This window comes from Leptonychotes weddellii, chromosome X (genome assembly GCF_054177405.1).
Source record: "Leptonychotes weddellii isolate Sample4059 chromosome X, ASM5417740v2, whole genome shotgun sequence".
Classification (NCBI taxonomy): domain Eukaryota; kingdom Metazoa; phylum Chordata; class Mammalia; order Carnivora; family Phocidae; genus Leptonychotes; species Leptonychotes weddellii.
Window position 1 is genome coordinate 22,916,406 of NC_138385.1, and position 25,707 is coordinate 22,942,112.

Genomic DNA, 25,707 nt, shown 5'->3' on the forward strand with positions numbered 1-25,707 from the left:
CAATCTTCCTCTCCATTCAGGAATCTCCCCTATGATATCCTGCTCTGTGGTTACCTTTACCTGCCTGAAAAAAAACTGCCGTTGGAGGGAAGAGTAAACCATTTTAGTGAGCCCACTCCGGCACAGGGCATCAATTATTGGAAGAAAGTCCTTTCTTATTCCAAGCTGAAATTTATCTCTCTGTAACTCCCAACCTTTATCACTATCTGCAGGAGCTCTGCAAGGCAATCCCATCTCTGCTTCTGCATGATGGCGGTTGTTAAACCCTCTCTTCGTCTGGTCAAACTCCACCGATGTCTAAAGCTATTTCCAGAATGCTCACAATTTTGGTCTATCTCCCATAGGATTTGAGCTAGCAATGCCTCTCTTTAATTAGATTGCCTAGAGATAGACATGGTACCCCAGATATCTGACAAAGACAGAATGGAAAGACACACGGTTTGCTTCTAGTCATTGGAGCATTATTTTCTAGCACAACACTGCCTGAGTTTGCATTCATGTATTTAGCCTTTCATCCATCCTTTTAACAAATATTTCTTGAGCATCTGCTATATCTAAAGCATTCTACTGGGGGTGTGAAGAATATAATAGAGAGTGAATAGGGTCCCTCTTTCAACTCAGGTGGAGGCCAAACCCCAACTTTTAGTTCTTCCTGCCAAACCAAGTTTCCCTCATCTTTACCATTTTGGATTTTGAATTTAATGCCATTAAATTTCATCTCAATTCAGGTGGTCCTTAGAACATGTACTAAATGCTTATAGCTCTGTATTAGGCATTCTGGAGACTATAAAGGGAGTGTGATCTCAATGACCCCAGAACTTCCAACTGAGTTGGGAGCTAGGTCCTTAGGAATGAAAACCCTACAGAAAAATTCTGAAGTGCTATTTGACCAGAGGTGAGGAAGCACGGTAGAAACTAGAAACCTATGCCATGATGTCAAGTGTCATTTTATGGGCTCTCCTGGCCCCGACCTCAGGTTTTTTGATTGTTAATTTAGCTGCTCTCCTCTGGATTTTGGCTGACAACCTTCTTGAGGCCGGCTTAAGTAATTCCAGCTCCCAGAGCTATGGCCATGGAAAGTGTTTATGGCAATCAGATCCCCCACTGAGGCCCTCACTGAGCCGCTGAAACTGTTCACTGAGATTGAAAATATGGTTTCCATGTTTGGTTTGCAAAAAGAACAGGAAAAAGAAAAAGCCAATATGGCTGAAGCCAAATGAGCAAAAGGGAGAATGGTGGGAAAGGAGTTTAGAATGATAATCAGAGGTCAGATCTTGTAGGGCCCTGTAGGTCATGGTAAAACATTTGGATTTATTCTGACTGGAAACGAAAGATTGTGAGGAGGGGTGTGATAAGATCTGATTTAAAGTTTTAAAACATTACTCTGGCTGCTCTATGGAGAATCCACTCTAAGGTGGGCCAGAGTGGAAGCGAGGGGACTGGTTAGGGGGCTATTCTAGTAGTCCGGGGAGAGATGGTGGTGGCTTCGACTAGGTTGGGAGCAATGGAGGTAGAAAGAAGAGATACGTGTTGGGGAGACAGCACACAAGCCTTGCCGATGGACATCTCCCTGATGGTCCTATAGACACTTTGAGATTAAACATTTCCAAACCAAACTTACTATCTTTCTTAGAAAGCCTGGCTCTCCTAAATTCTATCAGTAAACCACCTAACATTCAAGCTAGAAAGTTTGGTTTTGGCACCTTCCTCAGCCTCTCATTATGCCATGTTTATTCTGACACAGAAATGTAGGATCTGTCCTTTTGTCTTCTTTCCATCCTCATTACCACTGTCCTGGAGCAAGCTCCCATCATTTTTTGGTCTGGACTACATTGCTTCCTAATTGCTCTCCTGGCTTCATCTCTCTCTTCAATTTATCTTCCAGTGATCCTTCCAAAATGTAAATCTGATCATTCTTTAAAATCTCCTGATAGTTCCCTAAAACCTACAGGACAAAATTCAGACTCTTATGTATGATATTTAAGAGACTTTATGATCTTGAACTACACTCTCCTATGATCTAGTCACATCAGACTACTCACTGTTCACTGAAATAGGCCACACAACTTCACGTCTTATGCCTTTGGTTATGCTTTTGCTTCTGCCTGAATTATCCCTATTCATCTTACAAGGTCCAGAGCAAATATCATGTCTTCTGTGAAATCTTTCCTGACTCTCTCCTGGTCCCACAGAAGTGCTTTCTTGGGTGCTCCGAAAGCACTTTTGCTCATACCTTTGCTACAGAGCTTACTGGAATGCATTTTGGTGAGTTGGCTATGTGACTGTCTTACTCACATTACTGGGTGTTCTTGAGGACAAAGTCCATGCCTGATTCCATTTGGTAGCCCTCTTGGCAGCCAGCATAAGATATATTTGCTTAATAACTGAAGCTTAGCCTGATCAGGGTGACATCTAGATTGTTGGTTGAAGGTATTGGAAGGTTGGTGAAAAATGGCTACCAGCACTAGTTTTAGAGCACTGTAGAATTCTAGAGCTGAAGTCACTCTTAAGATCATTGGATCCAATTTCCAGCTGAACCAATCAGGATATATGCTTTGTAATCCGTTTTGTTTTGTTTTTGTTTTTGCCACGTGGTCTGCCTTTCTTGTCCACACCAGTAACTCTCCCCTAATAATCAGGTCTTCTAAGATTGAAATCTCACCCATCAACATTTATGCTCATTCCATATCACATTATCCTCATCTGACACATAAAACAACTTCTAAACATCACAATGAAATGCATTCTCAATGACTGAATTTTATCTCAGTAGGAATTTCCTAGTCAGTGGCTCAAAGAATTTTTAAAAACAGTAAATAATTCAGATGCATTGAAAGATACAAAAAAATAATGTAAGAACACCTTGTATCTGCCACAAAACTCAACAAAACATTATGAAGTCAGTTGAAGTCTGACTATATTCCCCTTCCTAACTGCATACCCTTCCTCTAGACCAAAAGTAACCATTACACTGAATTTGGTCTTTATCATTCCCTTGCATCTCTTTATATTTTTATGAGAATAAACACATCTCCTTTGTGATAGCTGCAGAACATTTCAATCTATGGCTATACCATACTTTATCTACACAATCTTCTATTGAAGGACTTTTAGGTCAGTTCCCATTTCTTTTTTGGTATTAGAGACAACACCATAGTAGGTGCATATCTCTGTGCACTTGTAAAGAGGTATTTTGTGTTCATCTCGCCTGATCAAACCTGAGTGAAAGCGGGAGGGGGGTAGGCCAATTTGTGTCTTATGCTATTTGCAAACAGGCTGTGGCTTCCAAAGATAAATTTATAAGGCAAGGGCAAAGGGGTCTGTGAATTCTGATCCGAATACACTATAATTTGGATTCATTTACTTCATCATTTACTTGAGCTCTTTGATTGCTGATACAGGTTTAAAGGTTTATTCTTTTAGGTAATGATGAATGTCTAGGAGAATAAATGGCACTGCTCGAAGTGGGCACTTTAAATGTGTGTGATGTACATGCAACAGATATTAATGAATGCAGTAAATGAAAAGTTAGTTAGTAGCAGAAATGACTGGGTCCTGGTTAATGACTGAATTCTGAACTAGGTTGAAAAGGGGAAAAAGCAATGGCTCATAAGTGAGAAAAATTAAGCTGAAACGTTTGTCTTCCTAACTAGCGTTTAAGTGACAATCTAACATTTAGATCAAAAAGAAGAAAAAAAAATCACTAGCATTTTTTTTTTTTTTTGCAGTCTGTCTTATTTTGGCTGAAATACTGAAGGCAATAAAAGGAATTGAATCTTAGCTCAATCATCTGGGAGAAATTAAAAAAATTATGGGCAAGTTCATTTTCCTCAAACCCGCCATGATTCATCTATTTCGTCCCACGGAGTACCATGTTGTACCTAAGAAGGAATGAGCGAGGGGTATGCAGAGAGGCTGCATGGAATTCTCTTAGCACTACTAGATAATTAGCATATGAGATCCAAAACGGAGAAACCCATGAATGCAGGAGGAGCAGATGAATCCTAAACAGCAGATAAAGCAGAGCTCTAGCATTCATGGACTCAACAGTCACTGTCCCAACTATTTGCAATAAATCATGAAGGTCAACCATATGGAGGAATTTGCCTTTTTGTTGAGTGGAGATTTGAATCTTGGGCCCAGTGAGGTTGATGCGTGGAAACGTGATCAGTGACTGCACTTAGCCCGCCACTCCGACTTTGTATGTCTTTGCAGTGCTGGTTGCTCTTCATCACTGTGCGTAAGTATTCCTCTGGAGACCCAGGTAATACAAGGTAACTGTATAGCACAGTGATTGAGAGTGTGGAGTCACAGTGCTTGGGTTTGAATCCCACTTGCTGGGTGCATTAAGTTATCTAAGCCCCTGTGTGTCTCAATTTCCTCATCCATCAAATGGGATAATTTTTTTTTTTTTTAAAGTGCCTACTTCAAGGGATTCTTGGGAGAAATTGCATGAGTTAATACATGCATCTCACTTAGAACAGTGCCTGGCACACAGGCAGTGCTGAAACCATTACATGTTTTTATAGTACAGAAAGTGTAATTTGTTTTCGTGGCAGAATTTAATAGCTTTATCAATTACTTTAGTCCCATAGTCACAGAATTATTACTTCATTTCATGGAGGGAATGATATGTTCAAGTGTTACTCACGTATTTGGGTCTTCAGATATATTCCTGGTGAATGCCCATGGACTGTCATCAATAAAAGTCGTTCCCATTTGATTTGGATTTAAAAAACTTGTTGGAAGAAAAATGGGTAGGATGGCAAATTTTCCTTTAAAATTTATGTTTGGTAGTTTAGTTGAGGTTCATACATTAAAATCCCCATTAACCAGAACACTGCTACTAGGGAGACCTGGTGAATGAAGCTTTCTGCCTCCCTAAGAGTTAAATTAGAATATCCACTTGGTCAACAGAACATCCAATTGGAATCAGTAGAGGAACAGGCTTTAAGAAATAGAAGAGACCTTAAATACTATCTGGTCCCACCTCTCACCCAATGCAGCAATGGCTTTGTTGCTCAAATGTCTGTGGTGGTGAGGCACTCCTGAGTTCAGAAGAGGCTCATAGTTTACGACAGTTCAAGTTGATGGAAAATTCTTTTGGTTGGACTGACATCCTTCATGAGAGTCCCTCTCCCCTCCAGTCCTAAGTCTTCTGCTTGAATTGGGCAGTCTCTCCTTTCTGCTTCCATTTCTCCACTGTAGGTAGCACTGGTTTTATTGCTTTGTAATGGTCATCCCCAGTGCAATCTGAGCTCCTTGGGAGTAGCAATTATGTCTCTCTCTCTTTCTCTCTCTTTTTTTGTCTCTGCATTCCCAGTGACTAGCATAATGTCTGGCATGTAGGAAACTCTCACCATGTATCTGTGGAATGAATGAATATTACAATTGCAGTTCTACCTACTGGTCCGAATTCTGCACTCTGTAGCAATACAGAATAAATATGCTCTTTTCCACATGGTGTGCAGCCTGAAGATGCCCACCACCATGTTGCCTGTTAACTGTCCCTTTCGCAGGCTAAACATTGTAAGGCCCTTTGTTTATTACCCTTATGACATGAATTCCCGTGGTCCCCCTCCCCTGTCTGGGATCCCCCATCTTCTAGATACTTTGTAAGTTTTCAGAGTCCCTCCTAAACTGTGGCTCCAGGAATTGATGATAATACGCTTGATACAGCGGCACTAGCACAAACGGCAGTGACACAGTCTCTTCTCATGATCTGGACATGAGCACAATTTTTCATTTTGACAGGATTCCACAGGCACTTTTCGATATGTTGATAGTCGACAATTAACTGCATTAACAAAACAGACCAATAAATTGGAAGCATGATTGTCAACAGAGGCATGCATAATCTGCTAATTCACTTATGGTATTAATTTGCTGTCAGCATGTAGTAAAAGTATTACATAATTTGCCAAGAAAGTATTGGTGTTTGTGATATCTCCATGTCCCAAACATGTACTGTGTGTTCTGAGTAACTAAATTTGAGAGGATAGAATGAAGGAAAGGTCAGGGGAAGATGGTTTTAGGTACTTTTTTAAAATATTTTATTTTTAAGTAATCTCTATACCCAATGCGGGGCTTGAACTCACAACCCTGAGATCAAGTGTTGCATACTCCACCGGCCAAGGCAGCCAAGTGTCCCAGTTTTAGGTACTTTGTACCCCAGCATTCCTCAAATTGGAATGAGCTAGCTTTATGCATTTATTTTTTGGCCACATTTGCCATCATGCCTTTATTGTCCATTTCCACCACTGGATGCGTAAGACTAGCTTTGTACATGTCACAGAGAGGCTGGGTTCTCAGTCTCTACCTCTCTCCCCCAATTTCACTGTCTTCTTTACTCAGAGATCCATTCTGTCCCCCTTCTCTAGCATCAGTAGTCTTGGTCCTCATGGAAGTGTTCACTGATATTATAAGGGTTTCTGTTACCCTTGGGGCGCCTGGGTAGCTCAGTCGGTTAAATGTCTGACTCTTGATTTTGGCTCAGGTTGTGATCTCAGGGTCGTGGGATTGAGCCCCATGTTGAGCTCTGCCCTCAGCATGGAATCTGCTTGGGATTCTCCCTCTCCCTCTGCCCCTCCCCCTGCTCATGCTCTCTCTCAAATCCTCTCTCAAATTGTTTAAAATAAAATCTTTAAACAAACAAACACCCCCAAGGGTTTCTGTTACCCTTGAGCAAGGGATCATTTTTATTTGAATAGGGGATTGGTGTCCCAAAAAAGGGAGTGGGTTTCTTGGCATTGTAAAAGGTGCTGTTCAGGGGCTGGAAAAAGCCAGCCCTGCAAACAGGCCACTAACAAAGGGGAAAATGGCACATTCCAAACAAAAATACCTTACCCTCACTCAGTTTTGCCTTCTCTACTTTTATCGTAGATTATTTATTGCTTAACAGTTTCATCAATTTCTTCTCTAGATTGTACCTTTAGTTAAGAGAACCTCATTAAAAACTCTAGTCTGCTTTTTCTTCCAAATTATTTAGCCTCTCCTCTGAAATTTCACTTTTTAAAAAATATTTATTTATTTATTTATTTGAGAGAGCGAGAGTGCGAGAGTTGGGGGAGGAGCAGAGGGAGAGGGAGAGAGAATCTCAAGCAGACTCCTTGCTGAGCGCAGAGCCCAATGCAGGGCTCGATCCCACAACCCTGAGATCGTCATGAGCTGAGCCGCAACCAAGAGTCAGATGCTTAACCCAGGCGCCCTGAAATTTCTACTTGTAATAAAGGTTCGGGGCACGGGTGCTGCTAGCTGGTACAAATTCAAAAAGGTGGCTTTGGCCAACTGTCTGCCTGAACTGAGCACTGCAGGACTGCTGTGTGCCTCCTGTGCCTTCCCTAACATTCAGGAGCAGATGTTGCGTCATTGTGTTTCTCAAATACCGGGATATGGACAGGTGATCCTTGTGAGGGAAGGCACTGGAAGAAAGGAAGCTGGTGACACGACTGCTCTGGAGAGCTCCTAACCTCCTCTTTCCTCCTTCTCTTCTCTGCCTTTCCTAATGCTTGCTGGCATCAGAAGAGGACAGGTGCTTTTGGGTCCTAGTGGGAGGATGGGGGGTGGAGGGGAGAGCAAGGCCTGGATGGAGGGTGCCCATTCTCAATGCTTTAATGTGGTTTTAAGTCTCAGGTCTACAAAAGTTCTTTGTGTGGTGACTCTGACAGTGGAAGGTTCAAGCACTTGGGTTAGGCCTGTAAAGGGGAGATTTTGGGGGCAAGAGTGTTGCCCGTCACATAAACTTTCAAGTGTTTCCCTTTCTTATTCAGAGACACCTTAGATTCATCATGACCAGAAGCAGGAGATGGTTGAATTTCTTTAAACTTTCTATTCGCATAGGGCTTTCACGTTGCCAAGGAGATTTTTTTTTTTTTTTAAAGATTTTATTTATTTATTTGATAGAGAGAGACACAGCGAGAGAGGAACACAAGCAGGGGGAGTGGGAGAGGGAGAAGCAGGCTTCCCGCCGAGCAGGGAGCCCGATGCGGGGCTCGATCCCAGGACCCTGGGATCATGACCTGAGCCGAAGGCAGACGCTTGACGACTGAGCCACCCAGGCACCCCGCCAAGGAGATTTTATACACGCCATCCCATGTAACTTCCACGGCAACTTGGTGCGGTAGAAGCAGCAGGAATTGTATGTTCATTGCTTCATCCCCAGCACCTAGAACAATGTCGGACACGCAGAGGTGCTCAATAAAGATCTGTGGAATGGAAGAATGAATCCCCATTTTGTAGACGAGGGAATCAAGAGTGAGAGAGGGTAACTGTAGGGCTGAGGCCAAGCGGTGTCACAGTGGGCGTGTTCCATCAGTCTAGTCCAGAGTCACCACAAACAAACAAGTCTGGGTAATGTGGTGCTTACTACGTGTAGCCTCCAAATGAGTCCCAACCAGAATGCCACCCTGCCGGGCTTCCGATACAGAAATTCGGGGGTTGCTGCTGGCCCCGTGACTTGCTCCAGGTGACACAACTAATGAGGACCAAATCCGCAACGCCCTCCAAGTCCGCGACACCCTCCAAGTCCGCGGAACTCACAGCTACAGATTGTTTTCCCATGACAAGCCCAGACTCCTCGGCTCTGACACTGACAATATCCTTTTTGGTGAAAGAGAGCAACTCATCTTCAAAAACATTTTAAATTTCTTGTTCAAGCCTTTTTTTTTTTTTTTTTTAAATCGGGATAAACTGTCAATTAACCCCAATCTCTTCCCGCTAAGGCACTGGAATCAGTGAATGTTCCTGTCACTCACTGTAACCCTGCTACGGGCCCCTAGTGTTTGCGCCTCACTACGTGATGAGATCTGAGCAATTTGGAGCAGAAGAGGAAGAGCGGCACATCTGGCTTGCCAAATGCATCCAACACATGGTTTTCTTCCACATCTGCTTTGAAGAAGCCAGCCGCTCTGACGAGGTGCATTTGGAAAAAGGAATCATTGAATTTTACACTTTCTTTCCCTAAAGCAAAGGCAATAGTTTCCATTTTGACTTGGAGCAAGGCGCACAGGAAATTACTTCATTTCTAAAGCATGACCAAACCCCAATTTCATTGTCTTTTTTTTTTTTTAAAGGTTTTATTTATTTGACAGAGAGAAAGACAGCCAGAGAGGGAACACAGGCAGGGGGAGTGGGAGAGGGAGAAGCAGGCTTCCCGCGGAGCAGGGAGCCCGATGCGGGGCTCGATCCCAGGACCCTGGGATCATGACCTGAGCCGAAGGCAGATGCTTAACGACTGAGCCACCCAGGCGCCCCTTCATTGTCTTTCTTTCCTCCACTTCAAGGTCACACATTTCTAAGCATTCAGACAGGTTCTGCTTGTCAGTTTCCTCTTGCTCAGTCAGTGACTGCCCTGTTACTATGTATTGTAGGTGCAAGCCACGGGGGAAGAAGGGGAAAGAAATACTGGGTTCTAGTCTTAGTTTTTCTATCGGTGCATTGGGATCCTGTCCGAATTATTTTGGGGGCTGGGCTTTTAGACAACTTCAGTGGAGTTGGACGTCACCTTTTGCCCAGACATTGAGTTTTGCCCTCAAGTGTCAGGTGCTTGTTCCAAGTGCCTTTGCCTAACTAACATTTTCACACTGTGCTCTCAAGTCCAGGGACAGGTTTCCTTCCACCTCAAGGAGTTTCAGATGTCTCCTCTCCAAAGGTGCAGGTGACAATCCAGATCAGTTCCCAGTGACCTTTCTAGCATCCCTCCCTAGCATGCAAAGTCAGATCACTATTCTGATTTGTCTTCTGCTTCTCTTGCCAAGTTAGACTAAGAATATTCCAATGGGTTGAAAGTAGCATCAGTGGCTGTATGACTTTGAAAGCCAGAGTCAACAAAGGCTTGGAGAAAATGGTTCTAAGGTCCTATTACCCTATTCTGGGGGAACAGAGGAAGGGACCCAGTATCTCCACCCCTGTGACTCTCAATCAGCAATGATTCTGCCTCCCAGAAGACATTGGGCAACATCTGGAGACTTTTTTATTATTATTACAACTTGGGGAGAAGAGTGCCTACCGGATAGAAGCCAGAGATGCTGTTAAATATCCTACAATGCAAAAGACACCCTCACGACCAACAACAACCTGGCCGGAAATGTCCGTAGTACCACAGCTGAGAAACCCTGCTTTATGTGCTTTGATGGAGCCACAATTTAATGGGCAAAATAACAATAATTAACATTTAATTGAGCCCATTCTCCCAGACTCTGTTTTAGGTGTTTTATGTGTGTTGACTCATGTAATACTCACAACAACTTTGTGAAATACATTATAATATTATCCCATTTTAAAAGTGCACAGACAGAGGCACAGAGAAGTTAAGTAACATGCCTAAGGCTGTATAGGCAGCAGGTGGTGGAGCTGGGCACTCACTCATGCAGCCTCCAGAGTCCATGCTCTCCAACAGTACACTGCGCCCAGGTAGCTTAAAGGATGTTTGCAAATTATACTCTAGGGCTGGACCAAGTTCACATAAATTCTGCTCAGAATGGTGCCTATACTTTAGCATGACATCAAGGGGCATATTTCTATTATTTCCCCCCCTGAAATGTGAGATTGAAGACCAAGATGTCTTACCCTTAACCCACATTAAGTCCTCACTTTTTAAACCAGAAGTCAACAAATTCTTTTTTCCCCTTTATTCTGAGAATGAAAACATATACATATGGACCACTAGGGCTGTGATCAAGCAAGACTGAATCAACTTTTATTGTTTCTGATATTCTCATGTTTCACTCCCCGACCTGGACAGTACCAACTCTTCCCATTTGTCTTACCAGATACAAGATGCCCTCCCCACTCCATCCTGCTCACAGAAAAGGATTGGAAACATTCCCAACTGAGCAAGAAATGACGGGTAAAAGCCTAAAGTGGGATCCCCTGGCAGAAGAACTTGCATTTCAGCAAAGATCAAAACACAGCTAAAGGAATGATAGCCCGATAGTGGACACATCAACTGGTTAAGGGAGAGGTGTGTGCGAGTATCGAAAAGCTGACTTTTCTAACTATATACCTTCACCTTTAGATTGTAGGATCTATTTTCAGGACAGAGAATGTGTGCCTGCCACACCCTTTAACTACTAGCTAAAGCAAAGCCTCCAATTCCCTGACTCCCAAGCAATGGATTGCCTCTAGGCCTGCTATCACTGTTGAAACCTCTAGGGTCACTTCCCTCAGCCTGCTGGACTTCTATTTTTCAATGAAATTTCATCTTCAGCAATCCAGAGCCTTGGCCAATTGGATTTCACTTTCAAGCTGTATTTGTATTTTTTATAACTAAGGTATTTAAAAGAGAAGTTCAATACTCTTATTATTCTTGAATCAGTTATAATTGTAATGCAGAGGTCAAGCCTGACAATCCAGGGCCGAGGAAGTGAGAAGAACAAATATTCTTCTACTAAGGAGAAAAAAAATCTATCCCGGAATTGCAATATTTTGAGTTTCCACGGTGGCTGTTTCTTCCAGGTCCTTAGAGCAAGAAGTATTTTCATACTAAGGGGGAAAAAAAGCAATAGAAAAAAAAAAAGTAATTTGTTCAGGAAGATCAGGAAGAGCCCAAATTTTCCACTTAGTGTTTTTTGGGGAGAGTTAGTTTTCCAAAAGATGAGCTGGAACTAATCCGAAGAGAAGTTCTCTTAAAGCCAGCCCATCTGTTTCCTATCTGTAAGTAATATATACCTGGGCAGCTACTGATCACAGCTCCTGTGATTCTGATGTAATTGGCCTGAAGTGGGGCCGACAGATTTTTTTTTAAAAAGCTTCCTAGGTGATTCTAATGCTCAGTCTGGGTTTAGAACAATCAACAAAGATTCTGCAACAGCTAGCCACCAGTTATTGCAGTGAATACTGACAATCAGAAGGCTACCATTTATTAAGCTCTTGGGTGCACCAAGAATGGCGCCTCATTCTTTTTTTTTAAAGATTTTATTTATTTATTTGAGAGAATGAGAGAGAGCACATGAGAGGGGGAAGGGTCAGAGGGAGAAGCAGACTCCCTGCCGAGCAGGGAGCCTGATGCGGGACTCGATCCAGGGACTCCAGGATCATGACCTGAGCCGAAGGCAGTCGCCCAACCAACTGAGCCACCCAGGCGCCCGGCGCCTCATTCTTTACATACATTATTGTGAATCCTCCAAATGGTCTAGTGAAACAAACATTACTCCCATTTTATTGATGAGGTAAGGGATGCTTATTTACTGGTTCATTTACTGGTTAATGCTCATTTACTGGTTAATTTACTGGTTCAAGATGATACAGCTGGTAAGATTTCTAGCTCTGACTTCTCTAAACCCTGAACCCTTTCATCCAACTGCCTAAGTGGTGTCTCCACTTAGATATCTCATAGGCATCTCCAACTTAACATGGCCAAAATGCACCTCTCGATTCTCCCCACCCCCACTTGCTACTCCTCCAGTGTTCTCCATCAGAGAAAATGGCGCCACCACGCTGTTCAGGCCAATCCCAGGCAGTCATCCTTCACTTCTTTCTTGGCTCTCACATTCCGTTCCCTGTCAGCTCAATCTCCACAATATATTCAAAATCCAACCACTTCTTATCATCTTCGCCGGAGTCCAAGCCAGTCATTTTTCACCTGAAAGACCATCCTCACTTCTTATGTGGTCTCCCTGCTCCTCCACTTTTACCCTCGCCTAGCAGTCTGCATGTCCTTTTGCACATAAATTGGATCATGTCATTCCTCTACTCAAAGCACTCAAAATGACTTCCTATCAGACACAGAATAAAATCCAAAATCCTTACCAGGGCTTAGGAAGCCCAGCACAACAGGGCTCTGGTTTGTCTTGTCTCATCTCTTACTGTTCCTTCTCTCTCTCACTTTGCTTCAGCCACGTGGGCCGTCATTCTCAAACCCACCAAGGGCGTTCCCATGTCAGAGCCTTTGCTCATGCCATTGCATCTGGAACGAATCTCTCCCCACCCAACTCCACCTCACGTTTGCATGGTCTGCCCCCTTGCTTCATTCAGGTGTCTGGGCAAACGTCACTTCAACAGAGAGGCCTTCCCCCATCAGCTGAGACGAAACAGCGCTCCCAACATGTCTCCTTACCTGCTTGTTTTCATTTCACTTAACACCAGCTGAAACATATATGTTACTTACATATTTGTTTATCTTTTTTGTTCCATCCACTAAGACAAAGTCCAAAAGGAATTTGTTTCATTTGAGCACTTAGAACAAGGGCTCTCGCATAGAAGGTCCTCAGTAAATATTAACTGAATGAATAAATGAATGAATGAAGTGGCTGAGATTTAAACCCAGATCATTTGACATGGAAGTCTATATTCTTAATTACATTGTCATCATTTGTCTCCCCCACCATCTTTCAGAGCGTAGAGAGGTAAGGTGCTAACTGCATAGATGCCAAGTGCCAGAAGTAGTGCTCAAATCTAGGTCTGTTGGCTTCCAAAACCTGTTTTGTTTTCCTACTACTCCACATTGCCTCCCAGTGGAGAAATTGCTAGCGATTACATTGAACAAAATGCCAGTGAATTCATTGAGGTTTACTTCTTTGACCTGTCATTTCAACGTGATTTTATACAGCCTTCATCTTCCTTGGTCCAGCTTTGAAGCCCGTGCAGTACGCTATGAGGGAAAAGGCACCAATGTAATACTCCACTGGCTTGTCACAAGCTCCTAAATCCTACCATTATAGAGCATGCCTTCTGTTTGACTTGGACAAATTACTTAAATTCCCCTAATGCGCTAATAATTATCTCTGAAATGGAGATAGAATGTGAAATGAGATAATTTATATAAAGCACCCAGCACAGTGCCTGGAATGTAGTAAATCCTCAATAAATTAGATTATGCTATCATAGCAAATGCGAGGGCAACAAAACTCATATTCACCACCTTTGTATGATTTGGTTTATTAGAGAATTTGTGCTGGAGGAATATGGGAGGGACGGAGAATCAAGCTAGGTCTTGGGGAGGGCAGGCAAGAGGGGATGCCGTGGGATGATAAGTTAGGAGCACACTGAGGGCATGGCCACATGTGGGTGGGAAGAAGAATGATGCCAGGTTATGTGCTGTCAGTGCTGCTGAGGCAGAGAGTAGGATAAAAGCTAATTCATTAGGTGCTTAGCAGAGAATACCTTTAAGTCCAAATGGGGCCTCTAAAATGTTCAATTTCAATATATTCTCCGGTGGCTCTCAATTTTGAACAGTTGGGCTTTAGATTTAAGTCTTTTCCTTCTTGCTGTTAGGAGTGTTCCGGTAAGTATTATTTCTAAAGGTGCTATGCTGATTTAAAAAAGTGGCTGGCTGGGGTTTTGTCTGGCAACACACTGACTGTGAAAGCTGCAGGAAAATTGATTTTCTGGCATTCGTGTGTCCTGGCACAAACTCTGCAGCATGGAAGCTCAAGTTACAGAACCTTCTGGTAAGTGCAGCATGTGGGCGGTGACTTCAAAAAATAATTAGGTTTCACTAATCTTCATCATTGGGGGCCAGAGGCAATGGCCTCCCTATACAAAATGGCAGATAAGGCTACTACTTTGCTCTTATTTCCTTTAGAGAAGTAGTCAGCCACTTAGTTTGATACTTGCTCACAAACACAGATCAACCTACTTCTTTACACCCCCATTCCTCATGCTCAGGCCCTTGATCCCAGCCTGTTTTTATTCTGCCTTGGTCAGCATGAGTGTTGTGAAGAAGCCACCCAGTCACCAATGTTCTGCCAGGAGCTGGCTTGTCCATGGTGAAATGTGCAGATATGTGTTTTCTTTTGGGGCATAGAGCAGAGGTTAAGAACATAGATCCTAAAGTTATAAAGACCTGGCTTTGGTACTTATTACCTGAGTAACTTTGGGCAAATCATTTAACCTTACTGAATCTCAGTTTCCTCATCTGAAAAATGGGAATGGTGATAAGACCTATCTCACAGTGCTCTTGCAAAGATGAAATGAGAGATCACTTATAATGAATTTAGCACAGCTCTTGACAACATGGTAAGCACTTAGTTACTAAGTTAGGAAACTTAGTTAAGGGTCTCCCCCTTTCAATAGTTGTATCAGGCACTGTGGTAGAATGATATAGGGCACAGAGATGTGGTCGTTACTATCAAGGAGCCAAAGGAACGAACAGAAGCACAGTCCAATAGAACTTTCTGAAATGTTCTATATCTGTGCGGTCCAACATGGTAGCTTCTAGCCACACATGCCTATTGGCCACTTGAAATGTGGCTAGTGCCACAAGCAACTGAATTCTTGATTTTAATTTTGTTTAAATTTAACCAGTCACATGAGGTTAGTGGGTACCATATTGGATAGTGCAGGTCTACAGCTTAAGGGAAGCAGAAGGCCGAGGGACTAAAAGGTAGCAAAAGGGCACCAAGAATGGCTTTGTCTTCTTCACAATATTTTTCGTGTTTGCTCTGATGGTGGAAGTGACGGCCGTATCAAAGTCCTGTCTGCCCCAGTCGAAGGGATTGATTATACCCTAGGTTGAGGGGCGGGGGAGGAGGAGCCATAACTCCTGCTCCATTCACGTCTGATCTGTGGCTCTGGATAGCTTACCCAGCCTGTGTTATGAAAGCCCACTCTAGAGAAAGGTAAGCTGTATTATTTGCATGGGCAAAAATCCCTTGGGCATACACAGGAACTGTTTCCTTTAAATTTATTCTATTAGTATAAAATTGAAAATAAATGAACTCCTGGGTCTAGGTATGCCATGAAAGAATATTCTCGTTACTGCTGTCTGAGAACTATACCATCCTTTGAAAGAGCAGAGCGTTATACAAGGGAATATTTGTGCCAAGAAAAATAGAGTATGCTCCCTAAGTTCCCACCTGGCCTGATTTTGTCTTTCTGGCTCTGTGAGTTGCTACATTAAGTTGTTTGGATGCCCTCTCTCTGAGTCTCCTTTCTTTTTTTTTTTTTTTAAGATTTTATTTATTTATTCATGAGAGACAGAAACAGAGGGAGAAGCAGGCTCCCAAGGAGCGGGAAGCCCGATGCGGGACTCGATCCCAGGACCCTGGGATCATGACCTGAGCCGAAGGCAGACGCTTAACCATCTGAGCCACCCAGGCGCCCCTCTGAGTCTCCTTTCTAAGAGAAGAATTCCAACAGAGGTGGGCAGGCAGGTGGCAACATTCACAATTTCCCCCCGTTTTTAAAAACTACTACTTCCCTGTATCAGCTCTGATAGACGGGTTGAAGGATTGAGTATAATCAAAATTGAAAGTAGTAAAATCTCCAGAGATGCTTTCCACTAAAAATTCCAAATAACTTTGTCAAGTACTCATTCCAAAGGCCTTTGCCTAGCATTTTCAAACTGTGTTACAATCACATTAAGGTCACTTAATAAAAAGGCTGTAAATTTGCCTTTTCTGAGTCACCAAAGGGAGTATGGGACTAGCATTTCATATGGAGGTAAGACTGGGGGAATTAGACGGGTTGAATGTTAAGGCCATTGGGCTTGGTTCCTGTCATACGGTGACCATGATATTGAAACAAGCCCTACCAAAAGTTCCACACTGAGGGGTGCCTGGGTGGCTCAGTCAGTTAACCGTCTGACTTCAGCTCAGGTCATGATCTTAGGGTCCTGGGACTGAGTCCTGCATCAAGCCCCACATCGGGCTCTTTGCTCAGTGCGGAGTCTGTTTCTCCCTCTGCCCCTCCCTCTGCTAGTGTTCTCTCTCTCAAATAAATAAAATCTTTTAAAAAAAAAAAAGTCCCACACTGAAACGAATGCTGCCAAATCGCAAATTTGCAAATCAAACCCCATTATAAATAGAAACAGATTCATGAGCTGAAGCAAAATTGTTCTTGTTTTTAAGAATCATCTAGAAAACTAGGTTGTTTCATATTCAGGCCTGTTGTATTTACCGCCAACTATTGAACAGAAACAAAACCAAAGTACGAAAGCTCTCCAGAGTAAATCCAATCAAACCATAATTTCATTTGACTTGAGTTCTGATAGATAACAGTTATCACCTCTATTCAGTAAGGATCAACAGTCAAACTGCAGAAGGAAGCCATGTTGAATCCTAAAGGATTTGGAAGAGTAAAGGGAACCTGAAAGTCTTGGTTGCATTTCCAAATTTCGTATATTTTCTAGTACCTGTGAAACCTGTGGCCTGTGGGATAATTTATTAGGAGTCATTTCGAAATTCATTCTCCTTAAGTCCCCATTTTGGTGCCAGCACCTTATTACCAAAGAAATACAGTAACTTGAAAAACAGGCTCTCTATATATCTCAAGCAAGACCATTATTATCTGGTGCTATTTCAGAAAAGTGGAGTAGGCCAATAATACTTTAAAAAAAAAGTTATGTGTTTTCCTCTAGGATTCTCCTGCTTGCCTTCTATTCCAACTCTGATCAACCAATGGCCGACCTTTGTCAGCCGAAATGCTTACCGCTCACTGCCTCCCACCCTCCATCCCCACCAGTGCCACAACAGTAGTGAACTCAACAAATTAAAGACTGTTTATGCAGACCCGTATGGTTTTCAGAGCCCATTAGGATAATCTGTCACTGTTATCTGGTTTTCTTTCTCAGAATTAGAGAGCTTGTTTCTCTTAACCCAAGATTTTTTTCAGTCACTTGCAAATTTTAATTTCCATTAGGATGCCTTTTCCTTCACAGTCCTGCATGTAAAGACAACGGAATATTTAATTAAGAACCCTCCTAGATAGTCATCTCTCTTTGAGGCTTGCTTTCAATACCTTCTACCTTGAAATTGTTTGTCAGTATGGTGGAAAAAAAATGGACTCCCTCCCCGCTTCTACACCTAATGGCAACCTGCATTTCTACTGATTTCTATCCAGGTCATTCATTATCCACTCACTGAAAAGTATGTTATTAATGAGAAGCAGGTAGGAGTCATGCTGTCCTCCCCAGGTTTAAATGGATCTTTAAGATGGTACAATCAAACAGATATGCAAAATAAGCCATTAATGCAACATTAAGTTTACAAATTTAAATACAAAATCAGGGAATGCAGAACTTTTTAAGTTTCTCATCATTTCAGTCTTGGCAACATGGGACATGCTGAATATATAGTACAGTGTTGGGAAGACACGGATCCAAAGCATTGAAAAAATAACCGATGTTTAGAAGGGAGACTCCAAGATTAGCTACCAGACTTCTGGAATGCTGTAACTGTATCTATGTAGATTGGCTCAACTTCAGGAAGTAAGGTTTTCAGCACCTTCAAACTTGCCTTTCCCTGGTTTGTGCTGCTATGCCTAGATAAGAGTATGCCTTCCATCATGTAACAGATGAATTCTTAGAAAAATCTGTGCCATGAATTAGATTCATTTTTGAAAATCAAATTTTATCTCTTTCGATGCATGGGCTGTTTTATGTTTATTTCTGACAGCCCTCCTCTTAGGTTTTTCTGACAAGCAGTTAATGATCTGTAAACACCAAAATGCACTAAGGGATCTCCATTTTCCAGGGAAGACTATATTTCTAATGTGAGTAATTAGTATTTATTGCTTTTATCAGTTATGAATTTTCTGATATAAGGATTACTTAAGGAAGAGTCTGGCTGTGTTGTGTAGCCAAAGGTTTGGGAAGAAAAGGGAAGCTTTCAAGATAACAAATGGTTTTAACTCGCCCCTGTTAATCTCTGGACTGGCAGAAGGGCAATCCCCATAATTGCCGGGGAAGACGAAAACGCCAGCACAAAGCGATTCGAGGTGGGAGGTCCTGATACACTGGACACTGTGCTGCATCCCTGAAGTGCCACTGGCCCCCAGAAGAGATATCCGTGGTAACAGTATGGGTCCCAGGGGAATAGAGGGGAAAAAGATTGGACACTAGGTGGACAAAAACTCATCTGGTCTCCACAGAAGAGAGAAATTACTCTTGAGTGAGGGGGAGGGTGGAGGTCTCGTCTCTGTCGTAATCAGCACCCATGCTTCTGTTTGGGAGATGGTGATGGTGGCACCCCATGGGAGGTTAGAAAGAAGGCATGGTCCCTCTTAAGTATTCATCAGCATTGCAAATAATTTGTGGTGGGAATACTCAACTACCTTCTTAACATTTCCCCACGCGGGCTTCACCCTGTATGAGTCTGAGCAATGCCCAGAGCTCACACTGACTGGAAACCTGTTCAAATGGCCCCTAACCGATGGTGTGGATGAAGGCTGGGCAGTCTGGTCGCTGGGCCGGAAAGCATTTCTCTCCTGCTTGGGAATCAGAACGCTCTTGCTACTGCCCTGGTGCATCACACCCCTGTTTGCCTCATGCCCATAGCATGCAGAAGTGGCAGGGACGATGCAGAATTAGCAAAAGGGAGGGAGGAAGAAAAGAGCACAGCCATTCCACTTCTTTCTTGAAGGCCCAAAGAGCCAGCACTTCGGTCTGGTTACAAATATCCACCATACCCCTCTTTCCTAGAAAGATGAGCCCTCATGAACCCTTCTTAGTAGAGATACCAGGAGGAGGGTCCGGCTCAAATTCCCCTCACCAGTCACCTGCTCTTACTCTTGGGAGGCTTCACCCTGCCATGTGGGTACCTGGGGCTGTCCACTCCACAGGTCTCCTGTGTGGGAAAGGTTGAACCTCTGGTCTCCCTAATGCCTCTGTAAGAAACAAATGCAATTGTGTATGTGGCCCAATGCCCAGACCCAGCAGGTTAAATAGGAAAAGGGAGGGGGGTAAGGAACAGGGAGGGGTACATTAGAAAAGTGCTTCTGAGACAAACCAAAACCACGATGAGATACCACCTCACACCTGTCAGCATGGCTACAATGAACAACACAGGAAACGACAGGTGTTGGGGAGGATGCCGAGAAAGGGGAACCCTCTTACACCGTTGGTGGGAATGCAAACTGGTGCAGTTACTCTGGGAAACAGTATGGAGGTTCCTCAAAGAGTTGAAAATAGTACTACGATCCAGCAATTGCACTGCTAGGCAGTTACCTAAAGGATACAAAAATACTGATTCAAAGGGGCATATGCACCCCGATGTTTATAGCAGCATTATCAACAATAGCCAAACTCTGGAAAGAGCTCAGATGTCCATCGACTGATGAGTGGATAAAGAAGAGGTGGTATATATACACAATGGAATACTACTCAGCCATCAAAAGAATGAAATCTTGCCATTTGCAACAACGTGGATGGACCTAGAGGTTGTTATGCTACACGAAATAAGTCGGGCAGAGAAGGACAAATACCATGATTTCACTCAAATGTGGAATTTAAGAAACAAAACAGATGAACATAAGGGAAGGGGAAAAAAAAAGAGAGCGGGAAACAAACCATAGGAGACTCTTAAGGATAGAGAACAAACAGGGTAGCTGGAAGGAGGTGGGTGGGGGATGGGCTAGATGGGGGATGGGTATTGAGGGCACTTGTGATGAGCACTGGGTGTTGTATGAAAGTGATGAATCACTGAATTCTACTCCTGAAACCAATATTGCACTGTATGGTAACTAATTAGAATTTAAATAAAAATATGCAGGAAAAAAAAAAGAAAAGGCGTCCAGCCGAAGGACAGGTGTTTCCCAGCTCCTGGCTCGTCTTTCCTTTCTGGACCAGTTTTAAAATATACTCCTCTTCCTGATAGTATTTACGTCCTCCTAATTCTGAGCTCTTCCCAGTGACCGGGTTCCTGTCTACCCAGCGAAGTTCCTCTGGACTCCCTGAGGCGTCTGAGGAGCCGTTAACACAGCACAGCACAGCCTCTGCATCATAAAAGACGCAAAAGGACCCAGAGGGAGGGAGGCCAGAGGTCATGTGATAGTGGCAAGAGCTTTGGTAATAGGCCAAGAGTTCAAAGCTCTTGTTGTAATTTCTCATTCTGCCCCTTTTCATTTTTAAAAAGGCCCTTTCTCGTGCCCATAGTTTCCAATGATATTTTAATACTTGAACTTCCCCAAGTGAAGGCCAGCTGTTGTGTTTGTCTATCTACTGTCCTCTGGCCTGGGGAATTTCGGAGCTTAGGAGTGCCTGAAGCCTCTGTAAGAACCCCAACACAGCAGCCCTGACCCCTTGAGACCCCGCAGGTTACACGGGGAAAGAGATGGAGGGAGGGCTGGTAGCTTCTGTCATGCTGGCGGGAGATTTCAAGCTCCTGAGCAATCTCTACCCTCTGTCCCATTGTTTTATTTCTCTTTATGACATTTCTTGTGCCCCTGCTGCTTTCCAGGTTCTACTGGTTTTGTTTTTCTGTGCTGACTAGCATCTAGGGATGTTCACCGAAATTCTTCCAGGTAGGGCCATTGGAGGTAAGAGATTCTCTGAAGCCTCTATGAAATCGCTAATATGGCAGCCCCGATCACGTGACACCCAGCTGGTAAGAGAAGGAAAGAGAAAGGGAGGTGAGGGGCAGTTAAAGGGAAGTAGGAGAGAGCTATCTTCTACTTCTGTCCTGTTTTTTTCCTAGGAAATTCCTCTACTCACAGCTTTGACCTAGGTCATACTGATTGAAATCTCCACTGATAACCAACTCCTGGACCTAGCCACCGGCCATCGTCTAGGATGGGAAGTTGGAATCAGGGGCTTGCTGAAGGGTCCACAAAGACACTAATACAACAGTCCTGGTCACTCAAGACCCACGCAGTAAATGAGCAATGGAAAAGGAAGGGTGTCATAGGGATCATAGGAGAAAATATAAACATTCCGAGGCCTCTGGACATTATTACCCTGTAGTGTCACTTCTTCCTCACTTTTAGGACTTCTATAGTCCATAGTCTCCAGATACCATTGCTTGAGCTTCCCTATAGATTTCTGTCTGCTCTTGGGGCACCCTAAAGCCTCAGATTCCAGTCCCTTAAACAATCATCTCCCATTGGTTCCTGTTGATCAGAGGAAAATTTTTCCTTTCTTTCCCTCTCTGACAGGAATACTGGGAGGAGGAGGCTAGCACTCAGCCAGTCAGCTGTGTTCACTCTCAAGATATCTCTTCCTGCCAGACAGGCCCTAGCTACTTCTACTCAGGCTTCTCTCTGCCTTATAGGCCCAGCCTCCAGCCTTCCCCCTGTATCCTTCATGTAGGATTAATGGAAAAAAAGCAAATCCAAATCATCAAAGTAGAAATTCTCTTCTATGTTATGCAATCAAACATTCTTCAAAGCAGCTCTTAGTCATCTGTGTTGGTATCACTTGGGGTGCTAGTTTAAAAATGCCGATCAATAGAACCTATGGGATCAACATGGCAGGAGGAGGCATTAGCCCAATAATCTGTGTTTTAAAATAGCTCTCCAAATGATTTTATATGAAAACATTGCTCTAGTGCAGTCATTCTTCAGATTATTGAGTCCCCTATTCCACATCCCTGACAAGTGGCCATTAGCTTATTCTTGAATCCCTTCAAAGATGAACAGCTCACTATCTATGGAGACAGCTCATTCTATTTTTGGATTGCTCTACGAGAATGTTCTTCTTACAATGAGCCAAAAATCTCTATCCCTGTAATATCTACCCTTTGAGTTTTGTTCTGTCCCTTAGGGCCCCACAAAACAAGTACAATTCATCTTTGAAATGTCTACCCTTCAAATATTTTTAAGACAATCCTAATATATTCTACTGCTGCATATTTTCTTCAGGCTAAATAGTCTCAATTCTTGTGATGTGAAAAACAATCTTGCAAAAAATTGTAGACCAGTCCCTGTAGGTCAGCTCTTTGGGCAATTCCAGCTAGGAGTGTTTTAAGACAAGACCAACACGAAGCTATGAGAAGCATGGTTGTCCTCTTGATGTCAACTCTAAAACTCTGAAGGTGTCCTCTAAGCACCTGTCTCTTACCTTGGACAACTTTCTATGGATCTGTTTTGCGTGAATGTATCCAAGCCTCCTTGAATACATTTATATTTCTCCTCAATCACTGACCATGCTATTCTCAACCTTCTTGCTTATACAATTGGCTGAAACCCCAGGCCGAGAAAATAAAGCAAAAATGTGCTTCAGGCTTTGGCCAGTGGGGTAGTTTGCTCCCTGCTGCTTTCATATATAACAAACTTCAGATATTTGTTCATTACGATTACCCAAATGATGGTGGTGGTGGTGGGGTGTGTGTGTGTGTGTGTGTGCACATGCGCACACATGTGTATGTGTGTCTGTTTGGAAGAAAGGGGCAGGATACAAATATTTGGAAATCAAACCTCAAAACTCTGTGCAAAGGGGCTTTAATATGATTCTCTTCATGATTACCCCATTAATACTACCACATTCAGGAAAAGGGACTGCTCACTTTGGCTGAAATAATGTCTATTATAGTGGGATTATTTTTAAACATGAAGTGTTGGTTATGAAATCTTTCATTTGGTATTGTTTGCCAAAGCAGCGATGGATTTTGCTTTTCAACACTGGTTCTTCAAACTCATTTAAAAGAAAGCAAAGTATTCTTTGGAGAGTCCCTTTTTAATGAACCTCATCTTCACATGCCAAATGTGAATGATGAAATTAGAAATAAGACATCGCTCAGAGCACCCTGGTCTCAAGCAATGATTTCCAATTTACCCATGGCAGTCTATAGATTGACTTCTACCATGATGCTATTGTTTCAAAGCAATACTTTTTCTGGGAACCTTTTTTTCCATCCTAAATTTCCTCCCCCAAACATATACACATACACTATCTTGTACAAACAAATCTTAGTGTGAACCCTATAGAAAACTAACAGTTCCTCAGTCAAGAATAGCCATAGTCTAACATGATATAAAGTCATGGTCTTGTTTTTTTTTTGTTGTTGTTGTTGTTTTTTTTTTGTCACATATATATTCTCACGTACCGCTTGAACTATTTTTAAATTTTTTCTACTTTAAAATCTTTTCTCTCCAAATATTTTGAAGATGTCCCTTTCTTCAGAAACCTTTTCTGATTAATTCATCTGACTCCCCTATTGTTTATATATTGGACTCAGGGGTCTGGATGGCATCTCCTATTCATTCCCAGAATGTCTAGGACAGGGTTCTTTACCCAGTGGGTTGGAAAATCACTGCTACTGAATGATGCTAGAAATAGTCTGTGGGTACCTGTGTGGCCTAGTCAGTTAAGTGTCCACCTTCGGCTCAGGTCATGATCCTGGCATCCTGGGATGGAGCCGGGTGTCGGGCTCCCTGCTGAGTGGTCAGCCTGCTTCTCCCTCTCTCTCTGCCCTTCCCCCTTCCCCCTGCTCATGCACGTGTGCTCTCTCTCTCTCAAATATATAAATAAATTAAAAAAAATCTTAAAAAAGAAATAGTCTGTAACCCAGACCAGAGACTCAAAGAAGATAAAATTGAGAGTCAAATAAATCAGGCTGTGAACACACAAGAATTTTTACAAAACTGAGAAGATTCAGTTCCAGAATTCAGGTTTCTTTAGGCATAGCAGCTAAGCACCTTCAACCACCTTCAGGAACCTCTTCATTAGGGCACCAGGGAGTGTGCACATAGGAGATCAATAATGTACAGACAGATGCCCACAATCAGAACTGGAAAGAAATGCAACAGATCATCACTATCCAAGTCCTTCCATCAGACAGGTAACATTCTCAACCATTTAGAACAGAAAGAAGGTGAGTTTCATTCTACCATCCATCACCTGCATTCTGGTGCAATCTTGCAGGGGCATCAGAATTGCAGCACAAACACAGAAAGAGAAAGCATGTTCCCTCAAAGTTTTGTTACAAGCTGGAATTGGTAGCTAAAATATCCGGGACCTTCCATACACATACGTGATATAGACAGGACTTTAGGTTTTTTTCAACACTTACATACATACACATACCTCCCCCTCAGCTGCAGTCCTGTATTAAGATGAAACTTTGTGATACTAGCTAAAGTTCTGCCCTAGCATCCTCTTCCTATTGGGAGAGAGGCATTTATAGCCTAAGAGAAGAGTAGGATTGTTTGAGCAGCAATGGGAAGAAAACAGAACAGAAAATGTCCTCATCTTTTGTATCAAAATAGACCTTAAAAGTTAAAACAGAGAAACAAAGAATTGTCATACAATCCAACAATTCCACTCCTAGGTATATACCGAAAGGATCTGAAAACAGGGATTCAAAGAGCTCTTTGTACACCAGTGTTCACTGCAGCATTATTACTTGGATAGGGTTAATCCTCAAAAAAATTTTCAAGTCCAGAAGCCCCTGTGTTTCATGCCTTTACTGTGTCTTACTGCTTTCTTCTTAGAAGATGGATTTATGGTAGAAGTGTATTTTCACAGGTGACTAACTCCATTTTGCAAAAACATAACTACTGTCCCCCTGGTGCCTAACTTGATATGATAGACCCTCAATATTTATTTGCTCTCTGATTAAAAATGTAGAAGATGTTGAAGACTGGGATGAATATGACCGCAGGACATCACCTAGTAGTTTTTTTGGAAAAAAAATCATATCAAGGTTTTGTTTGTGTGAGTTGCCTTTTCCTTTCAAAATTAGAGTGCAGGGGTGCCTGGGTGGCTCAGTCGTTGGGTGTCTGCCTTCAGCTCAGGTCATGATCCCAGGGTCCTGGGATCGAGTCCCGCATCGGGCTCCCTGCTCAGCGGGAAGCCTGCTTCTCCCTCTCCCACTCCCTCTGCTTGTGTTCCCTCTCTCACTGTGTGTCTCTCTGTGAAATAAATAGGTAAAATCTTAAAACAAACAAAAAAACAAAAGAATGAGATCTTGCCATTTGCAACGACGTGGATGGAACTGGAGGGTATTATGTTGAGCGAAATAAGTCAAACAGAAAGACATGTATCATATGATCTCACTGATATGAGGAATTCTTAATTGCAGGAAACAAACAGGGTTGCTGGAGTGGAGGGTGGGG

At 42.8% G+C, this 25,707-nt stretch overlaps 1 protein-coding gene across 6 annotated transcripts in view; it reads right to left on the reverse strand.

Moving 5' to 3' along the window:
* The window catches only part of GRIA3 (glutamate ionotropic receptor AMPA type subunit 3), a 275,024-nt gene that overhangs the window by 24,949 nt on the left and 224,368 nt on the right, over nucleotides 1-25,707 (reverse strand). The window lies entirely within an intron of this gene.